A 26,407-nucleotide genomic window follows, 5' to 3' on the forward strand; every position below is an offset into this window, starting at 1 on the left:
TAACATATAGATCCCACACTATCCATTTTTCATAAGTTTACTGTAAATGTCTTCCAACTGGTTCTACCTCTGAGGGTTTTCCCACCTGGGGTCACCCCACCTAACTGATAGGTGACTTATGCTCTGGTCTTGCTGTTCCTGCTCCTCTTTACTCCTAGCCCTTTGTATTCCTTGCCATAAACAGTATAGAATTGGTTCTGAACTTTTGATATAGCCCAGAATCATCTAGGGGTGCTTCTTTAAAAATACTAATCCAGATTACCAGCAGGACCTGGTAATCTGTATTTTTACCAAGTATCTTGGGGAAATTTTTCCACGGGATAAATTTGGAAAACAATAACTAGCTTGGACTGACTAATTGCTGCTTCCGGAACAATTTCCCTTTTGCCTGCAGAGTTTTGCACATTCCCCTCCCCCTTATTCCCCACCTGGAGCTCCCGGACTTTGACTGTCCAAACTTCCTTCATGACCCAGCTCAAGGGTCTGCTCTGGAAAAACAAGCTGATTTCTACCCCCATCTACCATCTCTATACCCCAAACGTTAATAGAAACCTTTATTGTGGCCCTTAGATGGTTTTGAAAGGGGGCATTATTAATAGTTATACCAGACAGCAGGCTTAAATCAGGATGTCCCCAAGATGTAAAGTCACCCTACACTTCACACACGATATATAATGTATTTGTTTACATAGCTGTTTTCACTTCCGTACCATAAGTTTTTAAATTGCAGGGACCATTGGTTCATCTTTTCTCTTTGCCAAATTTTCAATGATAAAAACATAGTCTTTTTAAATTGCAGGGACCACATCATATTTGTGATTTATTTTTATTTCTCCAGATATTAGGACAGGGCCACATACTTAGTAGGTGGTTCAGTAAATGAACAGAAGAGGAATATTCTAGTTTAGTAGTAGATCTTATGAATTTGGCTAGGATGACATAAATTCCTAAAGCCTGACTCCTCCAGGGGAAATCAAGTTTTGGAACTAGCACAGAGTAGAACTTGGAGCAAGTAATGGCCCCAGAAAGATAAAGCTGGACCTATACAGCAATTTCTTGAAACTGGAGAAGCAAATGCCCAGGTTGCTGAACACTGCTCCTCGACAAGCTCCTGGACTTAATGTGAACAACAATAAAGGAAGTAAGTACTCAATAGTTTGCATTTATTTCATTGTTTAGAAGTTCAAGTAATGAGGCTAACTGACATATCGATTTTCCTGTCATTCTGGGAAAGAACAGGAAATGTTTGAAAATAGATATCCTAACCAAGGTAAACCATTTTGCTGCTATGTCCTCAGCATCTCAGAGCAGAATGGCTGCAAACACATGACCACATAACCAAACGAGACGTATTTGTTTTGGAAATGACCGAAAACCCAGAAAGGGCCCCATCTGTTCTCTTCCCTCCTCTGCTTCTTGTCTTTCACAGAAGCTTTGGATCAACACACCCTGAAAATCTGAAATGTAACTCCTTTGAAACAGTCCTTAATTGTGGTGTAGCCAAGCCAGGCACATCCTTTGCCTATAATGGATGTTCCAGAAGGATCTGCAAGATGGGTCTCTATAGTTAAAAAAAAATAACAAGGGGCGCCTGGGTGGCTCAGTGGGTTAAAGCCTCTGCCTTCGGCTAAGGTCATGAACCCAGGGTGGGATCAAGCCCAGGCTCTCTGCTTGGCAGGGAGCCTGCTTCCCTTCCTCTCTCTCTGCCTACCTGTGATCTCTGTCTGTCAAATAAATAAATAAAATCTTTTAAGAAAATAACAAAATAAGGGGTGCCTGGGTGGCTCAGTGGGTTAAGCCGCTGCCTTCAGCTCAGGTCATGATCCCAGAGTTCTGGGATCGAGTCCCACATTGGGCTCTCTGCTCAGCAGGAAGCCTGCTTCCTCCTCTCTCTCTCTGCCTGCCTCTCTGCCTACATGTAATCTCTCTCTGTCAAATAAATAAATAAAATCTTAAAAAAAAAGAGAATTATAGAAGACTGTTAAAAAAAAAATAACAAAATAAAATGAAAGAGTAAGCAAACTCAAACAGGCAAACAACTAACCATTTCATAGCACAGCTATTCTAGTAAAGCCTGTAGGAATGGGTAGGCGTTGGGGGCAGATGTAGTTGGAGCCTAATTGGTATGGATCCCATTTACCTGGTAAAAAGTTTAACTCAAGTTGAACTTCATCCTGTAGTGGGGGGAGCAAACACCAGAACCTCCCTAGATAACGCAAGGCAGTGATGAGGCCGTGGCGATAGCTGTGCCATCTGGAGAAGCCTGCTGTGGCGAAGGGGCAGCCCTACCCAGTTCCTGATGCCCAGCATTGCCATTTAACCATCTTCCAAGAGAAACTCAGATTGTGGATTTCATAAGACATCTTCCAATGTTTAATGTTCTTACTAATTTAAATCGTTTGAAACCTTGAGGAGGCCAACATGGTGCTGGATCAAAACAAAGCCATCAGTGTGCCTGGTGGCCCAGGGAACCTAGATGGACAGAGGGGAGTCATCAGGCTTTGAGCAAGTAAGTAACATTTCCATTTAGAAAGAATATTCTGGTAACAACCTGGGGGATGGGAGGGGAAGAATCAAGACTGGGAGACCCAGAGAACTGCATTTCCCTGCCCCAAACCACCTAGAGAAAGCAGACGGCCCCTGCTCCAGAGGGTAAAGAAGCAGAATCGGAATTTGTGTCCTTAGCTTTCACTCCACTTGTTCAGGAAGCATCAGAGCTGTAAGCAATCCAAGCATGATGCAAACACTTTTACAGGGGAAGGACAGGAAAACCTACTGCTAAGGCAACCGAGTTTCCCACAGCCAGTAAAACGAGAAAGCATCTGCTCTTGAGATGATGGGAGTGGAGGAGGTAGGGGAGGAGGGGAGGGCCAGGATGGTAAGAGAGCATCGGGGCTGAAGTAGCCACAGAGAAAACCGGAAGGTCAGGCAGGCAGGTAGACAAACCCGTCAATGTATCCGTCTTCTCTCACAATCTAGGAATCTGGTGAGCAAGAGATACATCGAATTCAACTAAGATTACATGCCAGATGGATGATATCACCAAAGTGGCTGGGCAGCTTTGAAGCAAGTAGGCAAATTACTGGCCTGGAGAACAGCAACTCAGTCGATGTGCCTCAGTGGAACGCCTGCAGAACGCCCCCCACTCCCCAACCCTTCTTTTTGAGAGCCATCTGCTCATGGGATGAGGGTTCCAAGACATGGTGGGGAACTCCCCGCACCCGGTTACTCCATCAACCTGATCCTTGAATGCTCTCTCCTTACTCACTAGAGGTCCTTGCAAGGTCCCCAAGACATAATGACTTGACAGTACTTTATATCAATAAAGTTGCATCTGATCCTTAGAATCATTCTCTCCGGTAGTGGGGCAGGTCTTCTCATTCTCAGTTTGCAGGTGAGGTAGCTGAAGCAGAAAGGGCAACCACCTGCCTAACGTCTTACAGCTAACTGCCGCCGGAGCTGAATCTAGAAGGCTAGTCTGTCAGCACCTTTGGTGCATTATCACACTGTAAGAAAGCAGAATGTCCTTGCAGCCACTGGGTAGCCTGCCATTCCGTCAGCTGGACACTCCTCTCAATATACCACTGCTGCAGTCCCTGCTTCCTGCTTACCTGGCATGAAAGCCGCAGCCAAGAATACCTATCTCCCCTCCACCCCCAATGCCAGCAGGAGTCCTGCTTTCCAGACTGACCTCAGTCTAACCAGGCAACAACTATGCTGATGTCTGCACAAGACAACATGGCAAACAAGAGCATCTGACATATTCAAATATGTTAACGTTACATTCTGAAACTTGCAAGATCAGATTGTATTCTTACTTACAGGCTACAATCATCTGTAGAATTACAATCTTTCCTCCACTACCTATACACACCCAAATCAGAATTTATATGATGCATTTTCACTGAAAATTATACCACAAAGAGAACTTCCTTTCTAATTTTTTAAGAGAAGAGCCAGATTTATGTCCATGGTTAATACTCTTTTAGAGCTCCAGAAAGATTAAAATTAAAAGATTTAGATTGCATCTTTAGAGACTTGGCCAAGCTTCCCACCAAGGGCCTGCCCAGAGACCCTTGTCAAGGCTTTGCTTTGGTGAATAATTCCTGTCAGGTCGACCCTCTGATCTATTCTGTTTTGTATCACAAAAGTAAAGTTTGACTTTCCCAGAAAGTATGCCATTCTGCCTAGGTCACAATCAGACTTAGAGCAGAACTGCCATGTGGCAGAGTTATACTGTGTCAGCTTTCAGTGGAGGTGGGGAAAAAAAATAAATCTATTCTGTGATGTTTACACGGACCTAGTGTCATTTAAGAAGCCGGTTCTTAAACTTCTTATGAAGTTCTCTCCCATCCCTGTCAGACAGCATGACTGTATGTTTATTGGCTTTATGAGAAAGTTCAGTTTAGCTCTACCCTGGGATGTAGAAGTATTAGCCAAAGAGTTGTTGAGTATGAAGGACAGAAACAGAGACAGGTCAGTCTGTTCATTCTAAGTGAGGAAAATAACCCCAATATTATTCCTAATTCTTCCCACCAACAACCACAAATCCAAAGTTGAAAACAAGCCAAAAATAAACACAAAAGATCCAATTAAAGCACTGAACTATCTTTACATTTAGAAATATTTTCTATTCCAGGAGATACAAGTGGTTTTTCTGGCTAAACAGCATTATTGAAATTACAGAGCCTGTTAAATAGGTAGACCATCTTGTAAAATTATTGTTATTGATTTAACACACCTTGTGCTCTATTTTTCTTAAAGATCTTTTTTTATTTATTTGAGAGAGAGAGTGCACAAACAGGTAGAGGGGCAGAGGGAGAGGAAGAAACAGACTCACTGCCAAACAGGGAACCCAGTGTGGGTCTCGATCCCAGGACACTGGGATCATGACATGAGCCAAAGGCAGATTTTTAACTGACTGAGCCACCCAGGCCGCCCCTGTATTCTTCTATTGATCTTATATTCCTTTTCAGCAGATTAGGCATTAAGAAAAGTGGGCCCTCTGAATCAGGCAGCTTAACATGTTAAGCCTCAGACAAGAAAACCATCTGGAACCCTTGCTCAATTGTTTACAAGTTGAAGTTTCTAATAATGAATATTATTCCAAATTTGAGAGATCTACATTACCTCATGGTTAGAGAGTAGGTAGACGCTGAGACTTGAGTTAAAGAGGATGAAGGAATTTAGGAAATTGAAATAGAATACGACTACTTCTCCTGTAGCCATTTCATTCCCTCTCCTCGATCCTACCTCCAAAATAAGTCTCCCCAAATAATACACCTGGAACACTAGAGCAATACTGACCCCGTGACCCAGGTTTTCTGATATCACCTTGATAGCAAATATTCTACCCATTCTACTTGTAAATACATGTCTCCATTTTCAATTGATGAAATACTGTCACTAAGAAGTCGGACGATAACAGATTGGGATGACAGTTGGAAAGGACAGCAGAGCTTGTGGGGTGGTGTTGGTTAGGGAGGAGGGCTTGTGGGAGGAGTATCCACCCAGAGAAAGAATAAAACCACAAATTCCAAGATAATTGGGATACCCACTCTACCTAAATCCGCACTTGGCGGGAATTGCATGACAGTAATTCTTTGTGACTGATAATCACAGTTTCTAAGAGAAAAAGATGGGAAAGTAAGTAGCAAACTCCGTGACAGGGCATGCAGCCTTCTGCTACTTCCAGCCTTTATCTTTTTAGAGCAAAAGTTCAACTGCCATATTTGGGTTCTGAAACCACATGTGTGTGAAAAGTGAAGGAAAATATGTCCTTTTACTTCTCTGTTACCGTATGAAGTGGGGAGAAGGGAAACCTCTCTTTTTTAAGTATGTTAAAAAATTTTTTTAAACTCCAAATGTTAACACATTGCTCATTTGCATTCCTAATATAAGCTAACCAACTAGCTAAATAAACGGAAGGACATTACAATGTTCCAAATTGGTAAAACTAAATTTAAGATGGCAATACTACCCAATTAACTAATAAATCTAATGCAAAAAAAAAAAATAAATCTAATGCAATTTCAATCAAAATTCCTAGGATTTTTTTTTCCTTGGGATTTGTCGATATTTTCCAAAAGTTTATTTAAAAAATAAACAGGTGAGCATATTTTAAATTCTTTTAAAAAAAAGAGTCAAGAAGGGGATTAGGTCCACACGATATTAAGACACATTGATGACAAAATAGGCATATCCTTGCTCTGTGAAACAGAATGGAAAGCCAAGAAAAAGACACAAAATATGTGAATATATTATATGATAAAGATGATGTTGTAATACAGTGGGGAGGAGAAGATTATTTAATAAGTGGTTGGGGAATAAGTGGTTGGCAATGGAGAAAAAGATCAAGTTAAACCTCTACCCCAGAGTGTATACCAAGATAAATTCCAGATGGGTTAGAATGCTAAATAATAAAAATCACACCACAGGGAGAAAACAATCCAGAAACAACAGAATCTGTCCAAGCTCCGTCAGAAGGATGACTGCCCAATCTTTCAAGTAATTAACGAAATCACACTCAAAATAAAGATTACAGATTTGGCTACAGAAGAAGAGTAAAGCTACTAAATGTTTGCCTTCAAATTAAAAGGCAAAAGACAGGCTGGGGAAAATAATAGCAACCAAGAGCTAATATTGTTATTACCCAAGGAACTCATGAAAATCATGAAGATCATCAAAACCCCAGCAGAAATTAGCAATTATAACTGCTTGCTATGTGTCAGACACTAATCTAAGTGCTCTTTACATGAATTATCTCCTCTAATCCCTACCTCTGGTCCCACAGAATTGGAGGGTATTATTATAAGGAAGGTATTAGTATGACCTTTAAAAAAAAAGGTCTAGTTGACTACATTTTCAATGTCTAGAGTAGGGGCTTAGCAAGAGGGGTTTCAGAAGATTGTGACCTCTCTGAAATTATATGCAAAACTGTGTGTGTGTGTGTGTGTGTGTGTGTGTATTTGCACCCATCTCTCCCCACCTCAACCCCATATACCATCAAGTTCCACTCCAGAAATAATGCCTTAGGCCGATTAAAGATTAATTTCTGAGGGAAGTTCTACCAGAAGGGCCCTTACAAGGAGAACACAAACCTGCCGGAGATGAACACACGAAGCGGCAAGTATGGGAGACACACAGCACAGTGCAGACACCGGTACTAGTGGGCAATCTGTGGGTCTAATCTAAGTGACACCCTCATTATAAGGAGGCGTTTGCCTGGGGAGCCAAGGTGCCATCTAAAAGGAGATCTTCCCCAGGGACTGCCCACTGACACACCTGAGCGTCCTCAAGGACACACCAAAGTGGGCCAGGATATCAAAAGTGCACTTTATGTGGGAGGGGCAAAAGCATTTGTTTTAACATGTGTCTCTTTGGGGTGCTCTCCTTTTGGGGTACTTTCCTTTCAAGAAACCATGTTGATGAGGTACACCGGACTCCAGGAGTCCCCCCTGATCTGACAGTTACCTGCAGTCAGCCAGGGTCTAGATGCAGAAGATTCTCCTTAGACACTGTTAGAAGGTCAGTAGCGGCCTTACGCTGGGTCCCAAGGTGGACGTCATTCACCTTGCTTCTTTTCATCACAAAGGCATTTTGTCATCTCACATCATCACAAGAAAAAGGGTGAGTGTAGTACAATAAGACATTTTGAAAGACCGCATTCATATAACTTCCATTACAGTATGGTATTATAATAACTTATTTTATGGTTAATTATCATTGCTAATGTCTTACTGCACCTAATTGATAAATTAAACCAAGTCATAGGTATGTATAGGAAAAAAACATAGTATATATAGGGTTTGGTACTATCTGTGGTTTAGGAACCCACTGGGGTGAGTTTAGGCATCCACTGGGGGTTTATCTCTAGTGGGTAAAGGGGAAGGGGTTTATCTCTGGTAGGTAAAGGAGAACTATGGTGCTAGGTCGGGGCATTTTCCCATCTGGGAAAAAGTGGGAACAGTGGTAGGGCTCCGTGGTGGATAGTGTTGCCAAGGCCCGGTTCTGTGCAGCAGGAAGCTTAAGAATCCGGGGAGCTCTTTTTAAGAAAAATACAAAAGGACCTTGTGAATACAATGCGAGGGCCCTTCTGGAGACCCTGCAGGGGACCTACCCAAGTGAGGGGTCCTGAAGTTTAAGCTGCATTAAATCATTAAATCATTATTTAAACTGCATTAAATCATGGTAAATTCAACTCTGCCCAGAGGGTGAAAGAAAGCCTTGTGTCTCTGGAGAGTCCAGCAAAGCCTCAACTTGGTAAGTGAAAATATTCATCTATTGAAGGAAGGAATCACATTGCCCTCCTGTAGCTTCCAAAAGGCATTGAAAAATTTTAACTTTTGGAAGTTCGATAAAGGGGTCAAAAGTTATCTTCTATACAATGCGTGAAACCTAACTCATGGTTCTATTGCTTCTGTACAAGTGTAAATACACACACACACACATTTTAATTATGATAAAAAGTAAATCTGTAATACTCAGGGGAAAGGGGGTGGGGAGAGGGGGGTGGGGTTATGGACACTGGGGAGGGCATGTGCTATGGTGAGTGCTGTGAAGTGTGTAAACCTGGCGATTCACAGACCTGTACCCCTGGGGCTAATAACACATTAAATGTTAATTAAAAAAAAAAACAAAAAACCTGTAATACTTCTCTAGCATCATGCACCTTCTGCACCCTTATCCTTTGGACTTCCACAGCCATGCCAGCAGCGTCTAACTTCCTCCCACAGCCATTATTTCCTTATTTCTTCTGGTAAAAGAGCCCCCTGAGTTTCCACTGGGCACATGGCCACCGAGCAGAGGCCACATTTCCCTGCCCTTTCTGCAGGCAGGAGTGGTCTTGTGACTTAGTTCTGGCCCGGGAGAAGTGAGCCAGGTGGCAAGTATGACTTTGGGGTGATGTCCTTAAAAAGAAAACTGCTGTGCTTGCCCCGTGTTGTGGGCTGGTGCTGAACCAGCTTCTACTGTGTGGACGAGGACCACACTTGGGAGATGGCAGAACAGACGGACGGAGCCACGCCTGACTTCTGGACTGACATCTGGACCAGAGTGGCCTGCTGCCCTAGACCAACACACCTGAGACCTGTTGTATAAAAGGAATAGAAGGCCATCTTTGTGCTACTCCCTACTGAGTCTCCTGGTGATCAGCAACCTCACCTCCTCCTTACAATACAACTTGTTTTCGGGTGTTTAGCATCTTCAATTCCCTTAGATGGCAATGTGGGAAGAACCTGCCTTCAATGTCATTCCACATCATTGTGAGAAAGATGACATTTGGGTTCTTTCCAAAATGCATCCTATATCACAGTGGTGTCTTTTTTTCTTAAAGCCAGAAAATTGTCCAGCCGTGAGACTTGAGCCTGCCATGTGGATGAGGTGGTCGAACTACTCTGAATACAAGACTGGGCCCATCCTTCCCTCTCCCATGATGATCTGAGTTGTAATACCATCTTTCCGGAAATTAGGGAGTCATGTCTTTTTTTTTTTTTTTTTTTTTTTTTTTTTTAAAGATTATTTATTTATTTGCCAGTGATAGAGGGAGAGAAAGCGAGCAAGCACAGGCAGACAGAGAGGCAGGCAGAGGCAGAGGGAGAAGCAGGCTCCCTGCCGAGCAAGGAGCCCGATGTGGGACTCGATCCCAGGACACTGGGATCATGACCTGAGCCGAAGGCAGCCGCTTAACCAACTGAGCCACCCAGGCGTCCCGGGAGTCATGTCTTTAAACATGACAGGTGTGGATGAAAAGCTAAAGGGAAATGGAAGTCAACACTCGGTCTTCCAGGCAGAATGGATTTGGATATTGGATGAAGGATATAGTCTCTGCTTGAATTCTTCTTGAGTATTTCTTGGAAATGATATGACAAATCCAGAACTACTATATAATAAATATGAGTATTTTGCCAATTCAAAGGCTGAAATCATAATTGACCCACATTTTATAAAGAAATTAATCACTGTTGTTCTTTGGCTTGAACTCCAACCGGAGTTATTTCCGGTACTCACCCATAACATATTTTTTTAGAAACTGTTTTCATGCAGACTCATAGTCAGTCAGTCATTTTGTTGTATTATCTTACAGAAGTGCCATAAGTCTGGTCATCCTTACTGTTCTTCGCAGTACCTCATCATGTAAGATGTGGTAAGACTGTATGGATTTTCTACTTCCTTTTGCCAAGGCACAGATAACTACTGAGTAGAATGTATTTGCTTCAAATCATTTTCTGAACAGATAATAAGTCAGTGACTCTAAACCTAATCATCTGCCCAAGATCTCACAGAACTACAGAAGTTTTAAATGGAAAGGACCTTTGCCAAAGTCACTGAGCTGAATATCCTTGTTTCCAGATGGTCACCTGAGTCCCTGAGGCATTAGAGATTGCCCAAGGTGCGGTCAGGCACCAACGTTTGCGTGACTGGGACTTACATCTTTCTGGCGGAAAGTATAAATTCTAGGCTTTCTCCCCATCCCTAACAGATATACACACTTGGTATATGGAATAGAGATAAAACTCCATGCCCCACCCCCACAACAATCGCCTCATTTTATTTTTTTTAAGTAGTTCCATGACTAGCATCGAGCCCATCATGTCACCCTCAAAAGCAACTTGAACTGTTTTATAAAACAAAGAATTTTTTTTTAAGATTTTATTTATTTATTTGACAGAGAGAGACACAGTGAGAGAGGGAACACAAGCTGAGGGAGTGGGAGACAGAAAAGCAGGCTTCCCGCAGAACAGGGAGCCCAGTGCTTGATCCCAGGACCCTGGGATCATGATCATGACCTGAACCGAAGGCAGATGCTTAGCGACTGAGCCACCCAGGTGCCCCAAGAATTTCTTTATACAAATAACATTGTGCTTTGTCTAAAAAGTATTTTAAATACCTTTAAGGGAAAATAATACATATGCTCATTATTTCATTCAATCACTCCACAGAGTTTACAAATGACAAAACAAATCCAGTCCTTGCCCACATGAGTTTAGGCATTAGTGAGTTTAGGAAGCAAAGAAATAAATATGTAACTTACAAACTGTGAAGTGTGCTTTATCAGAACAGCACAGGGGCCAAGGTCAAGGCCAAGGGGAGTGGGGGGTTAGTGGAAATAAATCAGGGAGGGGACAGGCTGAGGTCCAAGGGATGGATGTGGGAAGTGTCAGGGTAACAGCGTCCTGGCAGATGAAAAAGGAGCCTCTGCTTCAGATAAGTGTAGCCAAAGCAAAGCGAGTGAGGGGCTGAACTGTCCAGATATTGTTGGTGGAGCAGGAAAGGCACAGATTTCCAGGGGGATGGTGGGGGGCCTGCCGGAACATGGTCTTAAAAAGGTGAGTTTTTGATGACACACAAAAAAACAAAGATGGAAGATAAACTCACCCATAATTGTGCTTTTGATAAACCACCACCGTTAAAATGTTGGTGAACAATATACCCTGTTCTTAGCTTTTTCAAGGCACATATGGCGTCAAATTATTTCTATTTTTCTAATTATTCTCTGTCATTCCCGACTAGAAGTGGCTCCATGAACACAAAGCATCTTGTCTACCTTGCTCTGTCTGCGGATAACACTTGACGACTGAATGAATAGACACAAACTTCCAAATACCCCTCTTAAAAATACACAAGCATGGGGCGCCTGGGTGGCTCAGTGGGTTAAGCCGCTGCCTTCGGCTCAGGTCATGATCTCAGGGTCCTGGGATCGAGTCCCGCATCGGGCTCTCTGCTCAGCAGGGAGCCTGCTTCTCTCTCTCTCTGCCTGCCTCTCCATCTACTTGTGATTTCTCTCTGTCAAATAAATAAATAAAATCTTAAAAAAAAAAATACACAAGCATGTACTTACAAGCATGGATAGACAGACAGGCAGACAGACAGACACTTTTACACATTGTGATTTAAATATCATACCACCCTGTGCTAGAGGTGAGGACTTAATCCCTAACTTCTCCACTTTGCAGCTGGAACTCCACTCCCCAGGGGAGGAAGTGGGGACTGGGTTATGAAACCAGTGCCCTTCCTGACCCCGTTGAGCCCATGTTCTGCTCTCTCCCTCAGTTGCAGCAGCAAGCCTTCCCTGTCTACCAACTTTTACACCATTTGTTCCCCATGGAGGGATTTTCAGGGGGTTTACTGTTCCTCATTATAAGTGCAACTGTGACAAACAATGCCACACATGTATTTTTTCACACAGAGACAATGATTTCTTAATAGTTAAAACCCTAGATATGGGACTGTAGTGTCAAAACACATTTTAATATTTGGATGAATATAGCAAAACAGCCCTCCAGAAAGGCTGCACTAATTAACCTTTTTAAATGACAGTGTATGAGATAGCCTTGTCCCTCAACCTTAACCAACAGTGCATCTGAAATAATGGCAATTGGCTGGAAATGACATTGTTGGTTTTCTTTGAACACATTTGATTGCTAAAGGAAGTCTGAACATCCATTAATGTATTTATTGAACCAGTGGCTGACTCCCTTTCCTTCTTTCTTTGGTAAATGGGAGTGTTTAAGTCCTTTGCCTTAAATCAGTAGTTCCTCCCGGTCCTGGGACCAGCAGCATCAGCACTGCCTGGGAATTAGCAATGCAAATTCTCAAGACCCACTCTGAACCTGCCAAATTAGAAACTTGGGGGTGGGGGAGGGGTAAAGGAGGTACAGCCTCTGTGTACTCTCCAGTGCAAAACAGCCACATTGCAGACCCTCCCTCTCTACACAGGGTATAGGTCTCTAACTTCCAAACTAAAGACAAAAAAGCTTTTTGATCAACAGCAAATTCCATATTTCCTCCACAAAATGGTATTTGTGGACTGAATTGCACTTACCATTTCCTTTCATTCGAAATATTCTGAACTACCTCAACAGGACCCGGGAGCCCACTACATAACCAGTACCAATCTCACAACAGTGCCCCGAGATGACACCTGTACTATCTGCCTAGACTCATGAACCCATTCTCTGAGCAAAAGTCCCATTTTCTTTGAGCAGCCACTCCCTCCCACGCTCAGGGCCTGTGGTTTGGGTCTCCCGCTCCTGACGCAGGAGTGGGAGAGTGAGTCAGGCCTGACTAAACACCACATTCCACAGCCAGTCCCCTGACCGCCCCCCCCCCCACCACAGCCCACCCACATTTGGTTCTGCAAAAGGCACATAACCCAAGCCCATCCAACTTACGTCTCCTGACAACCTCTCTAAACTTGGTCACCACTATCTCTCCTGTTTCCTGTATCAAACCTGGGCCCTCTGACAGGATTCGGAAGAAAATCCAGCAACCAGAGGGAGGGAGACATGCTGAAAGCTGCCCACAGGAGCCACCTGTAGGAGAGATGGCCTTTACCATGGTAACTGCAGTGTATTCAGCAGGAATCCTAGAGTGATGTCAGCAGACAGTATGTGCACAAATGTGACTCTGCACTGGGATTAGCCAACTTGATGGGCATTTTCATTAGTCATTGGCCTCTTGGTTCAATAATCCCTTTATTTAAGAAGCTCTGTAAGCCTCAAGTAATGACAGCTGGTAGACATATTTCCCAGGCTGGTGGATGCCAGGAAAGGATACGAGGAGTCTGTGTGGTAACATTCTTCAGCCTCATTCCAGGACTCCTGATACATCTGCTTGGTAAAAATTGGCCTCAGATGTTCCCAGGATTCATTCTCCCTCACCAGCACCACCAAGGGCCACATTTAAAGAAACTCCCTAACGCTCAGATATTATTAAAGTGTCCTCATGCTGGAATCTGTCTTTTCTCCCTATGGGGGTTGATTTCCTGCCCCTCAAATAAGATATTCAGAATTATCTTTAGTATCTACACTTGAATAAAATTAACTCATTCAAAACCATCTACTGAGTGCCTCTCAGCATGGGCCAGGCAGGCCAAAGGAACTGCTTATTCTCTCTGAAATCGACATACAGAGCAGGGACATTATAAACAGCATAATGCAAGGCACTGATTTGTTTCACACATCCCCAGCCTCTGCCTGACGAAAGTGGAGGAAAGCTCAAGTATGACCAAAAAAGGAAACCCCATGATTCAGCTTCCATAGAGGGTTTTCAAATGCGTGAAGGGGAAAAGTATGGGGGAGAGGAAGAAAAGAGGGAGGGAGGAAGGGAGAGAAGCCCGAGCTCGGTGACGTTGCTGATGGCAAAAGAGGAATGTGAGCCCAAGTCTCTGCTCCCCTCAAGATTATTCTGCTCCTGGGGAGCAATTTTCATGCTGATAAATAATGTAGCATCAAGAAACCTCTCTGCTTTGTACAGAACATGAGAAATCTGGAATTTGATACTGTCAGCCAGAGTATTCATACATACTCTATTCAAGACACAGACAGCCCTGAATACAGCTCTTCAGCTCAGCAGGGGAAACCACAGTCATCTGACATCTCTATGCCTGTGACTGTCACAGCTCTGGAAGGATGTGTGGGAAAATCAGCGCCAGCCACACAGGCCCATGTTTGTGTGTACACACACACATGCGCACACCCACACCCCACATACACACACCTCACACACACTGCACACATACAGTCACACACAGAGACCCACATACACGCACACCATACACAGATACATACGACAGAATCACACACACACACACACACACACACACACACAATTACTCCCATTCGTTGTCACACACACACACCACACCCCTCCAGGAGGCGCTGTTCTCCAGTCCTCCCATCAGGGGGTGCCACCCACCATCCACACCTCCTCACACCCGTTTGGTACACACACAGAGACACACATATATACATACACACGAGCACACGTAGCCCCCCCCGCCACACGCATACACAGGCATATGCACTTCTCATACACCTCAGTCCTGACACAAGCCCCAGCCCCACTGACCATTCATTCATATAGGGATATGGAATCAATCAAATAAGACAATCATCAGGGGTATAAAAACAACTTCCACTTAAAAGAAAAAGACCATAAAACTGGGAAAGGACTGCAAAATGAGAAACACAAGGAGAAATTAAAAAGTGTAGGCCTAGGGAAACAAAGACTGAGAAAAAGAGATACTGAAAGCACCAGTCAAGCTTGGATTTGGTTTTGTTTGGGTTTTGGTCTCTGAAATACATTCTTCAAAAGCTGGGCTAACCCACTTCTTAGAAGGACAGGCATCCTGGAATGTTTATAGCAGCAATGTCTACAACAGCCAAACTATGGAAAGAACCTAGATGTTCATCAACAGATGAATGGATAAAGAAGATGTGCTGTATATATATACAATGGAATACTATGCAGCCATCAAAAGAAATGAAATCTGGCCATTTGCAACGACCTGGATGGAACTAGAGGGTATTATGCTGAGCCAATAAGTGAATCAGAAAGACAATTATCATATGATCTTCCTGATATGAGGAATGTGAGAGGCAGAGTGTGGGGGGGTTGGGGGTTGGTAAGGAAAAAATCAAACAAGATGGGATCAGGAGGAGACAAACCGTAAGAGACTCTTAATCTCATGAAACAAACTGAGGGTTGCTGAGGGAAGGATGGTGTAGGGAGAGGGTGGTTGGGTTATGGACCTTGGGGAGGGTATGTGCTATGGTGAGTGCTGTGAAGTGTGTAAGCCTGACGATTCACAAACCTGTACCCCTGGGGCAAATAATACATTATATGTTAATAAAAATAATTAATTTTAAAAATAAAACACCAAAAAACAAAAGAGGAGGAGGAGGAGAATGGGCATCCTGATGGGTGAGGGGGGCACTAGGGTCCCCTTCGCTCTCTGCAAATGAAACCTGCTTTACAGATTTGCCAGCCAGGAGCTACAGCAACCGCCAGGGGGCACCAGAAAGTTCTGTCTCACATTCAATCAACAAACAGTTTTTATTTGTTTTTTTTTTGTTTTTAAGATTTTATTTATTTATTTGACAGGCAGAGATCACAGGTAGGCAGAGAGGCAGGCAGAGAGAGAGGAGGAAGCAAGCTCCCTGCTGAGCAGAGAGCCCGATGCGGGGCTCAATCCCAGGACCCTGGGATCATGACCTGAGCTGAAGGCAGAAGCTTTAACCCTCTGAGCCACCCATGCGCCCCAACAAACAGTTTTTAAAGAGAGTTTCTTCAAGGTTTGTATTTCCATGAATACAAAAAGTCACCATGAGTCCCCCCTGCCCCATGTCAAAAACAGGGTGTTTCTCCTGCAATTCATCCCTTGCATACCAATGAACGATATATGAAGGAGAGGGAAGACTTCCAACTTCTCAGAAGCCACAAAAAAATAGGCTCAGAACCATGGGGTTTGGAGTGAAGAATGCACGCCCAGGAGAGTCAGGATCCCACCCAGCAGAAGGTAAAAGAAGTATGGAAGAATTCAATTTCATCCTCCCTCAGTCCCTGTGTTCCTTTCTCTGACATGTACTATAAGTTGGTATCAGATGACTCTCATTTTATCCCCCCCAGCAAAGGAGTCTCCTGAAGAAACCATCTCACCTCAAACCAGCCGCCGCCAAGAACTAAGCGGATGGTGGATGGCGCCCCCTGGTGGGAGGACTTGAGAACAGCGCCTTCTACCTGGCAAGAAGCAGGTGAAAGAGGCCAGCTCCACACCTTCGTACCTCTCCCTCTCTTCCCTGCTGCTCCCCTCCCCCACGGCTGTTGTCAGCTACTTTTGAAATTTGGACACATCTCTTGGTCCTAATTTTGTCCTCAAGGGAACTTTCCAACAACCACTTCAGGTATCAACTGTAAAGGTGGCCCATGTTCTTCAGAACTTGACTTGTGTTCCCAAATGTCATCACTACTGGCCACTGGACTTGTACCAGGAACCGTGGCTGCACACACGTGGAACCAGTGGATGTGCGAGTTTGCGAAGGCAAAGTAAGGAATGGGGGAAGGGACTGGACTCAGAAATGCTTAAAAGGTGATGTCTCTCAGGTAAAATGTCAGTCATCTTCCCATCACTACTTCACGTCTAAGCCTTCCTAGTTTTGTTTTCTCAAACCCCTATTTAAGAACAATTTTGATGTAGCCATAGAAACATAACATTTTGCAGTTGTTAGGAAAGCAAGACTCACAGACAAAAATAATTCTGCGGAGAAACCCAGGAAAAGCATTCTATCTGCTCTGTGTAAATGCAATAGAGTAAATGGGTATTTATCTACAGGATGGGCAGGACAGTGTTTCTCAAACATTTACTTTGCTGAAACTATGTTATCACCAGGGACCAAGCCATAAAAACTTATTTTCTAGCAGATAAACGGAAGCCTCTGCTGGTTAATGAGTTGCCTATGTGGCCAACTGACACTGGAAATGACTGGTAATTTTGTTTCTTCTGCTTCAGCGAGGTGCATTAGACTGAATCCCAGCTCCACAATTTACTGGCTCTTAACCTCCTCCAGGTTTCTTAACTTTGTCTAGGCCTCGGTTTATCTCACTGTAAAATTGAGATAATAATATCTACTTCATAGGGTATAGGAAAGGATATTTTTTTCAAACATTTATTTATTTTAAAGACAGAGTACATGAAAGCAGGGGAAAGGGCAGAGGGAGAGAGAATCTCAAGCAGACCCCCCCCCCTAACCACAGACCCCAACATGGGGCTCGATCCCACGACCCTGAGATCATGACCTGAGCTGAAACCAAGAGTTTCAGCTCAGGTCATGAAGTCAGGTCAAACCGAGACACTCAACTGACTGAGCCACCCAGGTGCCCCAGGTCTAGGAAAGGGTTAAACAAGATAATGCATTTGCTTCAGGATCCCTGACACTCCTAACTTTTATATATTGTATATATGTGTATTTTCATTTGGAAAAAGTCGACATTTTTTTTTTTTTTAAGATTTATTTATTTGACAGAGAGAGATCACAAGTAGGCAGAGAGGCAGGCAGAGAGAGAGAGAGAGGAGGAAGCAAGCTCCCTGCTGAGCAGAGAGCCCGATGCGGGACTCGATCCCAGGACCCTGAGATCATGACCTGAGCCGAAGGCAGCGGCTTAACCCACTGAGCCACCCAGGCGCCCAGAAGTCGACATTTTTAATAGGTTTACATGACATTTTATCATATTACCAAGGGATCTGTGATCCAAAGGAGTTTTAAGAGCTGGTGCTCGAGAGTACAGCATCTTTGTAAGATTCCTACGGGCTCTCATCCTTACCAGTGACATACCATGCTGTTGGGCTTTTATGGGGACTTATGGTAGGAGACAAATGTGTGAGTTAAATTAGAAACAGAACTAGCCTGCTTTCAGAAAATAGATATGACTCCAAAGTTTCTGAGCAATACCCCTAAATTTAAGCAAGTCAAATATGATTTCTTTTGCCTACAATTGTTATTAATAGCATTTGCAGCAGGCACACCACAAGATTGGTCAAAGCAAAATTATACTATGTCCATGCAATATATATATATATTCTCCACAGTATCCTTAGCATTGAGAATTCTGAAAATGAAGAAATGTCAGTGTGAGAAATGCTCTTACTCTCTGGATTTACCAAGTCTCTACAGGTAGAAGAGCTGGCAGATCAAGGATGAGTAGAGAATAGTGGTTAATCATTTGCCATTCCTTATATAAACCCACAAGAACTTTATATCATATTACCATGAAATATAAAGTCTAGACTGTCCAAGGAAAGTGTGTGACAGCATGCAGATGACCTGAGAGGATCTGAAGGCACTACTGTTTCCAAACAGGAAGATAAACTTTTTAAAATGAAACCTTCAGGGGCGCCTGGGTGGCTCAGTGGGCTGAGCCTCTGCCTTCCGCTCAAGTCATGATCTCAGGGTCCTGGGATGGAGCCCCGCATAGGGCTCGCGGCTCAGCAAGGAGCCTGCTTCCCGTTCTCTCTCCTACCTCTCTGCCTACTTGTGATCTCCCTCTCTGTCAGATAAATAAATAAAATCTTAAAAAAAATAACAAAATAAAATGAAATCTTCAAATGAACCACAGATTGACCTACATCAGTGTAAAATCTATGAAAAAAGCTCAATTGTGAATATTCTTTTTTCCCAAGTTCCACATATGCCCCCCGCCTCCATTCCCAAAGTCATCTCTACTCTCCTCTGACTCTCTGGCAAATAAATGTCTTGCCTCCCAAATTATGAATGAATACTCAGATTTTAAATATTTAAAAATGCATTTCTCTGCTCATGTAAATTCCTACATAAATAATAAATAATATTCACAGGGCCTGAACACAAGAAGGTAGTCAGTTAATATTTGTTGAATGGATAAGAATGGAAAGAGAAAAACCAACAAGTGTTAAACAGAAGGAGCGAGAGGTTATAATACTCAATTAAAAAAAAATATTTTATTTTTATTTACTTATTTGAGAGAGAGAGAGAGATAGTGACAGAAATAGCAAGAGAGAGCATAAGCAGGGAGAAGAGGGAGAAGCAGGCTCCCACTGAGCAGGAGGCCTGATGTGGGGCTCGATCCCAGGACTCTGGGATCGTGACCTGAGCCAAAGGCAGATGCTTAACCGACTGAGCCACCCAGGCGCCCCTAATACTCAATTTTTAAAATGGTATTACAACCTGTGGGAAAGGAGGGATTATTTAAAGCAGATTTTCCTCAATTTACAACAGGGTTACGTCCTGAAGAACCCATTATAAGTTGAAAACATCATTAAGTCAAAAATGCATATGCCTAAACTATGGAACAGCACAGCTTAGCCTAGTCAACCTTAAATGTGCTCCGAACACTCACATTAGCCTACAGCTGGGCAAAATCCCCTAACACAAAGCTTACTTCATAATAAAGCATTGAACATCTCCTGTGACTGACTGAACAGTGGACTGACGGAGAGAACCAGAAGGGTGGTCCGCATAGGCATAGTCTACCCTCGTGATCGTGGGGCTAATCGAGGCCTGGGGCTCCCTGATGCAACCCAACATCATCACAGAGGATCATCTTGCCTAAGGCGGGCCTGGGAAAGCACCAAAACTCAAAACTCGAAGTATGGTTTCTACTGGACATATGTGACTTTTACACCACCATCAACTTGAAAAATCCTAAGTCAAACCATAGTAAATCAGGGACTGTCTCTACTTAAGACTAGTACTGGAGTAACTGGCTAGCTTTTTTGAAAACAACAAACAACAAAAACATTAAAGCCTTACCTTCACTAATGAGTCTAGAAATTTCAGATAGAGTTAATGGCGTATTAGAAAGAAAACTACAAGAAGAAAATAGTTATCTCATCTTGGGATAGGGAAGAACTTACTAGGCATAAAAGCAGTGGAAGAAACCCTACAGGAAAACATGATAGGTTTATTTATATTAAAAAGTAACAGGACTACTAAACGTAATGTGGTATTCTGGATGGGATTCTGCAATAGAAAAAGACTGTAAGTTCAGGCTGCATTCATTCGTTCACTCATTTTAAAGATTTTATTCATTTGTCAGAGAGAGAGAGAGCTCGAGCGAGCGCACAAGCGGGGGGAACATCAGGCCAAGGGAGAAGCAGGCCCCCTGGTGAGCAAGAAGCTTGACCCGAGACTCGATCCCAGGATCCTGGGATCATGACCTAAAAGGAAGGCAGACAGTTAACTGAATAATCACGAATTATGTCATCGTGAATTATGACATTTTCACACAATAAAAATAACTTATATAAAAAAAGAAAAAGGATATCAGATAAGAACTAAGTAAATCTGTATAAAGACAGATTTCAGTTAATATATCAGCTATGGTTTCATGAATTATAACAAATACTATACTAATATGAGATACTGATAATAGGGAGACTCTGTGTGGGATCTATAGGAACTCTCAGTAAGTCTGTTGAATTTTTCTGTAAATCTAAAACTGTTCTAAAATAAAAAGTTAATTTAGAAAATACCTTGCCCTTGAGGCACCTGGGTGGTTCAGCTGGTTAAGCGTCAGACTCTTGGTTTAAGGCTCAGGTCATGATCTCAGGGTTGTGAGACCCTGTGTTGGGCTTTGTGCTCAGCAGGGAGTATTTTCCGAGACTCTCTCGTGCTCTCTCTCTCTTTCTTCCCCCACCCCCACGCACGAGTGCATGCTCTCTCTCAAATAAATAAACAAACAAATCTTTAAAAATACCTCCCCTTCCAGGGGCGCCTGGGTGGCTCAGTGGGTTAAAGCCTCTGCCTTCGGCTCAGGTCATGATCTCAGGGTCCTGGAATCAAGCCCTGCATTGGGCTCTCTGCTCAGCGGGGAGCTTGCTTCCCTTCCTATCTCTCTGCCTGCCTCTCTGCCTACATGTGATCTTTGTCAAATAAATAAATAAAAATCTTTTAAAAAATAAAAAAGATTAAAAAAAAAACCTCCTCTTCAAAACAACAAAAAAATGGTGGACAAGGGTTATTAGATTTGTATGACAGAACAGCTAGGCATATAAATCTCTGGATTCAGGCTGTCTAGGTTTAAATTTCAATTTTAGCACTCATTAGCTGTGAGACCTCGGGCAAATTGTTAAATCTCTCATGTATAAAATAGGAATTTAAAATCGTACTTACTTTATAGGACTATTTTGAGAATCATGTAAGTTAATGTATGTTAAGACATTAACATTCTCCTAACACACAGCAAGCACTCAATAGATGTTAGCTGACCTCATCATATAAAGAACCCTCACAATTAAATATGAAAAAAATTAGTACTTCAGTACAAATTGGTTAATAGAAATAAATTAAAAATTACAGTTGGCTAATAACATATGGAAAAAAGTCCACTCTCACTGATAATGGACACAAAAATTAAATCAAGATTATATATTTTTTTCTTATCAAACTGGCAAAGATTCAAAATGATAGTGCCTAGCATTGGAAAGGATGTTATACTGCTGAGGAGGGAGAAGGAGTGTAATCAATATTAGATTGGGGGCGATAATTTGACAATATACAGTAATATATATAACATATAACAAAACATTCAGAATGTTCACAGTCTTTGATCCTATAATTAAACTTCTAGGAAAGTATCCTAAGTCATTAATCAAAGATGTACAATGAATTATAAGGATATTTACTAACTGTATATTTACATGGGCAAGAACAGTTACCAACCTAAATGTCAACCATTTAGGAAAAAATTGAATAAACTATGGTACATGTAGATAATGTACCCTCTCGGTATAATGATACAGAGAAATATTAATAAAGTTAAGTGGGGTTACACAGTGTAACCCCACTTTTGAAAAATATATTTACTGGGAAAAAAAGAGAGAGTAATATGTACCAAGATATTAACAGTCATCTCTGGGTAATGAAATTATGAATGATTTATTTTCTTTATAGATTTCTGGGTCCGGTACATGTTACAACAAGGACGAACCTTGAGGACATGATGCTGAGTTAAGTAGGCCAGACACCAAAGAACAAATACTGTATGCTTCCAGTTATAGGAGGGACCCAGAATAGGCAATAGAGACAGAAAGCAGAATAAAGGTTACCAGTGGCTAGGAGAGGGGAGGATGAGAAGTTATTGCTTAATGGGTGCAGAGTTTCTGTCTGGGATGCCAAGAAAGGCCTGGAAATGGGTGTTTGTGATGGTCACACAACACTGTGAACATACTTAATGCCACTTCATTTTAAGTGTACACTTAAAAATGATTTAAATGGTCAATTTTATGTTACGTGTATTTCACCATAAGAAAAAGAAAAAATCCCACGAGAGCCTAAGTGAGCTTCCTCAGAGGATGGGCCTCCACGTCCTGTGGCCATTTGAATGCGACCAGTTCATCTCCTGACCTTGGGTTAACAAATTCTTGCACCCTGCAGCCCACTGTCTACAAACCAACTCGGACATTACACCTCCTGGCTGGGCTCAGAGCCGAACTCGGGGCTGGATCCCCAAGTTCACAAGCTGAGCCGAACTCAAGAGTTGGACGCTTAACCAAATGAGCCACCCAGGTGCCCCTTCTCTTCTCGATTTTTAGTACAAACATGTACCAGCTGGGAGAAACTGTTGGGGGGAAGTGAGGGTGGGGCACAGTTGGCCATAGAATTGAAAAGAGGGAAGAAATTGTGGAACAAAACTATACCTGAACCTCCTTAGAGTTTCAATCCTTGATAGACCAACTACTTTATCTTTTAATGATTTTTCAGAAGATTTTTCTTCCCTTATTAACCTTGTTACTATCTGAATTACCCCCAGGGTCTAGAAGTTGTGATCACTAAACTCAACATATACACACAAATAATCCCCTTGTTTTTCCAATTCTGACCATTTTTCCTTTTGTGCTGGCCTCACAGGGAATGGGGCCATTTAAACATGGGTATTTAAAAAATATCTATAGCAATTGGGAACTTAAATATTTTTTTTAAAAGATTTTATTTATTTATTCGACAGAGAGAGATCACAAGTAGGCAGAGAGGCAGGCAGAGAGAGAGAGAGGAGGAAGCAGGCTCCCTGCCAAGCAGAGAGCCCAATGCAGGACTTGATCCCAGGACCCTGTGATCATGACCTGAGCCGTAGGCAGAGGCTTAACCCACTGAGCCACCGAGGTGCCCCGGGAACTTAAATATTTTTAATGACAAGAAAAATTGCAATGGTTTTCAGAAATATTATTTCCCAAATTTACTTATTTTGAGTCCTGTGTTTCTAAAACCTCAAAGCCAGAGCTTCCTTTTCAGGTCAGGAACATCTGTCCCACGGTGACTTGCCCATCAAGAGGCACTTGAGTTTAATTGTTGCTGATTTTGCAATTCACTAGAACCTTGTAGAACCTGTAATTAATTCATGTGATCAGGAAGGCCCATGGCAAAACCACTCCAGACCTTAGAAACTCCTCCTAACAGTGCCACTGTCCTATCCCATGATGATGTCCAAATGCAAACAAAGATTGGTCTAGAAATTCAGTAAGGATTGACAGCAGGTGCATATCTTGCATTCCAGGCAGACAAGTTCAACAAGCTGTAGTTGAATTAGTCACACGCTGGATTCCCTAATGAATAACAGGCTCTGTTTATGTCATTCTTCAAATCTCTCCACAAATCTGCCAAAACCAACCACCTAAGGAATCAGAGGTTTCAAACATCTCACCAAACGGCCATATTCCCAAACACACATCTGTCCTCTGAATAGTGCTCTTTCTGGAAAATGTAAATTAACTGAGAAAAAAAAAAAGATTAACTCAAGAGAACTTGCTTCTTTTCTAAGAGGCCTTGCTGAACTAGGACACATGTCAACCTTCCCTTCAGAAAAGACCCTGCCTTCTTCAAAAATGTATATCCCAAAGAGCCCAGCCATAACCTCTGGTTATAGGTGCATTTACATAGAAACATGATAATAACTCAGGTAGGGGCTCTTAGCAAGTACTATGTGCTGCACTGATATATACTACTTCAAAAAGTAGTTAACAGCTACTGGCATTTTACTTATTTAATTATTTATTTTTAAAAGATTTATTGGAGAGCGCATGCGTCCACACAAGGTGCAGGGGGTGGGGTGGTGGTGGCGGTTGTTGCAGAGGGAGAGAATCTCAAGCTGACTCTGGGCTTGACCTCACAACCCTGAGATCACCACCTGAGCCAAAATCAAGAGTGGATCCTCAACAGACCGAATGACGCAGGTGCCCCACGATTACTGGCATGTTAAAGATGTAGAAATTCTGCCCCACAGAAGAATTAAGTGATTGTTTTCCGAGGCTTCCCAAGCTAAGCTAGTAGGCGAGCTAGCTGGGATGCCCACCCAGGTCTGCCTCGCTTGACAGGTTCTGTTCCTAATCACCACATCGTGCAGCCTCCCTGAAGAAATGAAGTAAAATCTCCCCTGCTTCTTACCAAAGCCAGCAATTTTGTTTCCTTGGGTTTGGGGAAGGTAGACAGCTACAATTTTTAATTGTAATGAGCATAATCTTAAAATTGGGCATTTCTTCAGCCAGATTGTACACAGGAACTCGGTAAAACAAACAAACAAACAAACAAAAGCCAGACATTTCTTTTCATGTACATCCATACTTCTTTATATTTCACGACAGAGTTCTGCTATTAGGGATTTATCTGGTTAATTTTAATACTTGATTAAATTATTCTGCAATATTAATGGTGACCATCCTGAAACATAATTTCTCCCTCGAAAGACAAAGGCCCGTAGTAACGCTTTCCTTCTGGGATTTTCATGTATTTATTTATTTTTTTAAGGAACAATAGATGTTGAAAATGCAACTGAAAAGGCTTGAGTAGGAGACTTCCTTGAGGTCAGTGTTATCCAGGACAGCCACATGTCCGGCAGGAAATCTGCGGCCGGGTGACATTAACAATGAATCCCCCACCTATCTCAGACCCTGTAGAGACTTGTGGCTTCTATAGCTAAATAAGGCAGGGCTTGGATAAAGGGCATACTTTTAGCTTTTCATATTACAGGAATGGAGTCTCATATTTCTAGTCTTTGACCTGGTGCACACCAAGTGGTTTGCAGTGTGGTCTGCACAATCTGGGACCTAATAATCCTGTCACTGCCTACAAGAGTTTATGTGCTTCTTAATGTATTCAGTTAAGTAGAGAAGGACGTCTCTGGGCTGTATTCCCAGGTGAAGAGCAAAAATGGGTTTTATGTTGATCATATTTAGGCCAGCTTTGCTAAATATCTAAGGTCCACGTAAGAACCTCACTGGAAGAGAGATCTTCTCTATCTATTGCTAAGTCACTGGCTAATCTAACAATCAAATTCCTCACCCTAGCCACTGAACCTTACAAGGGAAGCACGGAGTTCAACATGCTAGCAGTGAATGATTCCAATATTTACTTTCAAATTACACAGTAAACATGTTCACAAAGATTAGTCAACTTTTATCCCTGGCTAAAACAATATATTACTTAGAGATAAACTTAGAGATATTTATATTGCTTAGAGATAACTTGTCTTTCATATATACCTGATTTTATGTCATCTTCAGAACAGCATGTGAAGCAGACGTTGTTTTCACTCCCATTTTACAAATAAGGAAACAGACACAGAGAAGTTAAGAAAGAGATAATTGCTCCTAGATAATTCTAGGAGCAGAGCCTAGAATTAAACCCATGGCTCTATGCTTCCAGAACTCTTAACTTCATCTCAATCTTACACTGCTGCTTGTGTTCGCTTTTTATTTTTTTTTATTTATTTATTTATTTTTTTTTTTTTTAAGATTTTTATTTATTTATTTAACAGACGGAGATCACAAGTAGGCAGAGAAGTAGGCAGAGAAGCAGGCAGAGAGAGAGGAGGAAGCAGGCTCCCAGCTGAGCAGAGAGCCCGATGCGGGCCTCGATCCCAGGACCCTGGGATCATGACCTGAGCCGAAGGCAGAGGCTTTAACCCACTGAGCCACCCAGGTGCCCTGTGTTCGCTTTTTAAAAGGTTAAATTGACTTTGTCAATTTCCTCTTTGTAGGTACTAAGCATGGCTAATTCAGGTTTCTCCCTTATTCAGGAAGAATTAAAGAAAAAAAGTGAGATGTATTCTGCCAGCTGAGACAAAAGTTGGCTTCCTAAGATAGCCTTAACTCTCCTGT

General features: G+C 42.4%; 1 protein-coding gene across 10 annotated transcripts in view; it reads right to left on the bottom strand.

Annotated features, from left to right (window-relative positions):
- The window catches only part of TACC1 (transforming acidic coiled-coil containing protein 1), a 116,195-nt gene that overhangs the window by 62,292 nt on the left and 27,496 nt on the right, over nt 1-26,407 (bottom strand). The gene's annotated exons all lie outside the window — the stretch shown is intronic.

Source organism: Mustela lutreola, chromosome 18 (genome assembly GCF_030435805.1).
Source record: "Mustela lutreola isolate mMusLut2 chromosome 18, mMusLut2.pri, whole genome shotgun sequence".
Classification (NCBI taxonomy): Eukaryota; Metazoa; Chordata; class Mammalia; order Carnivora; family Mustelidae; genus Mustela; species Mustela lutreola.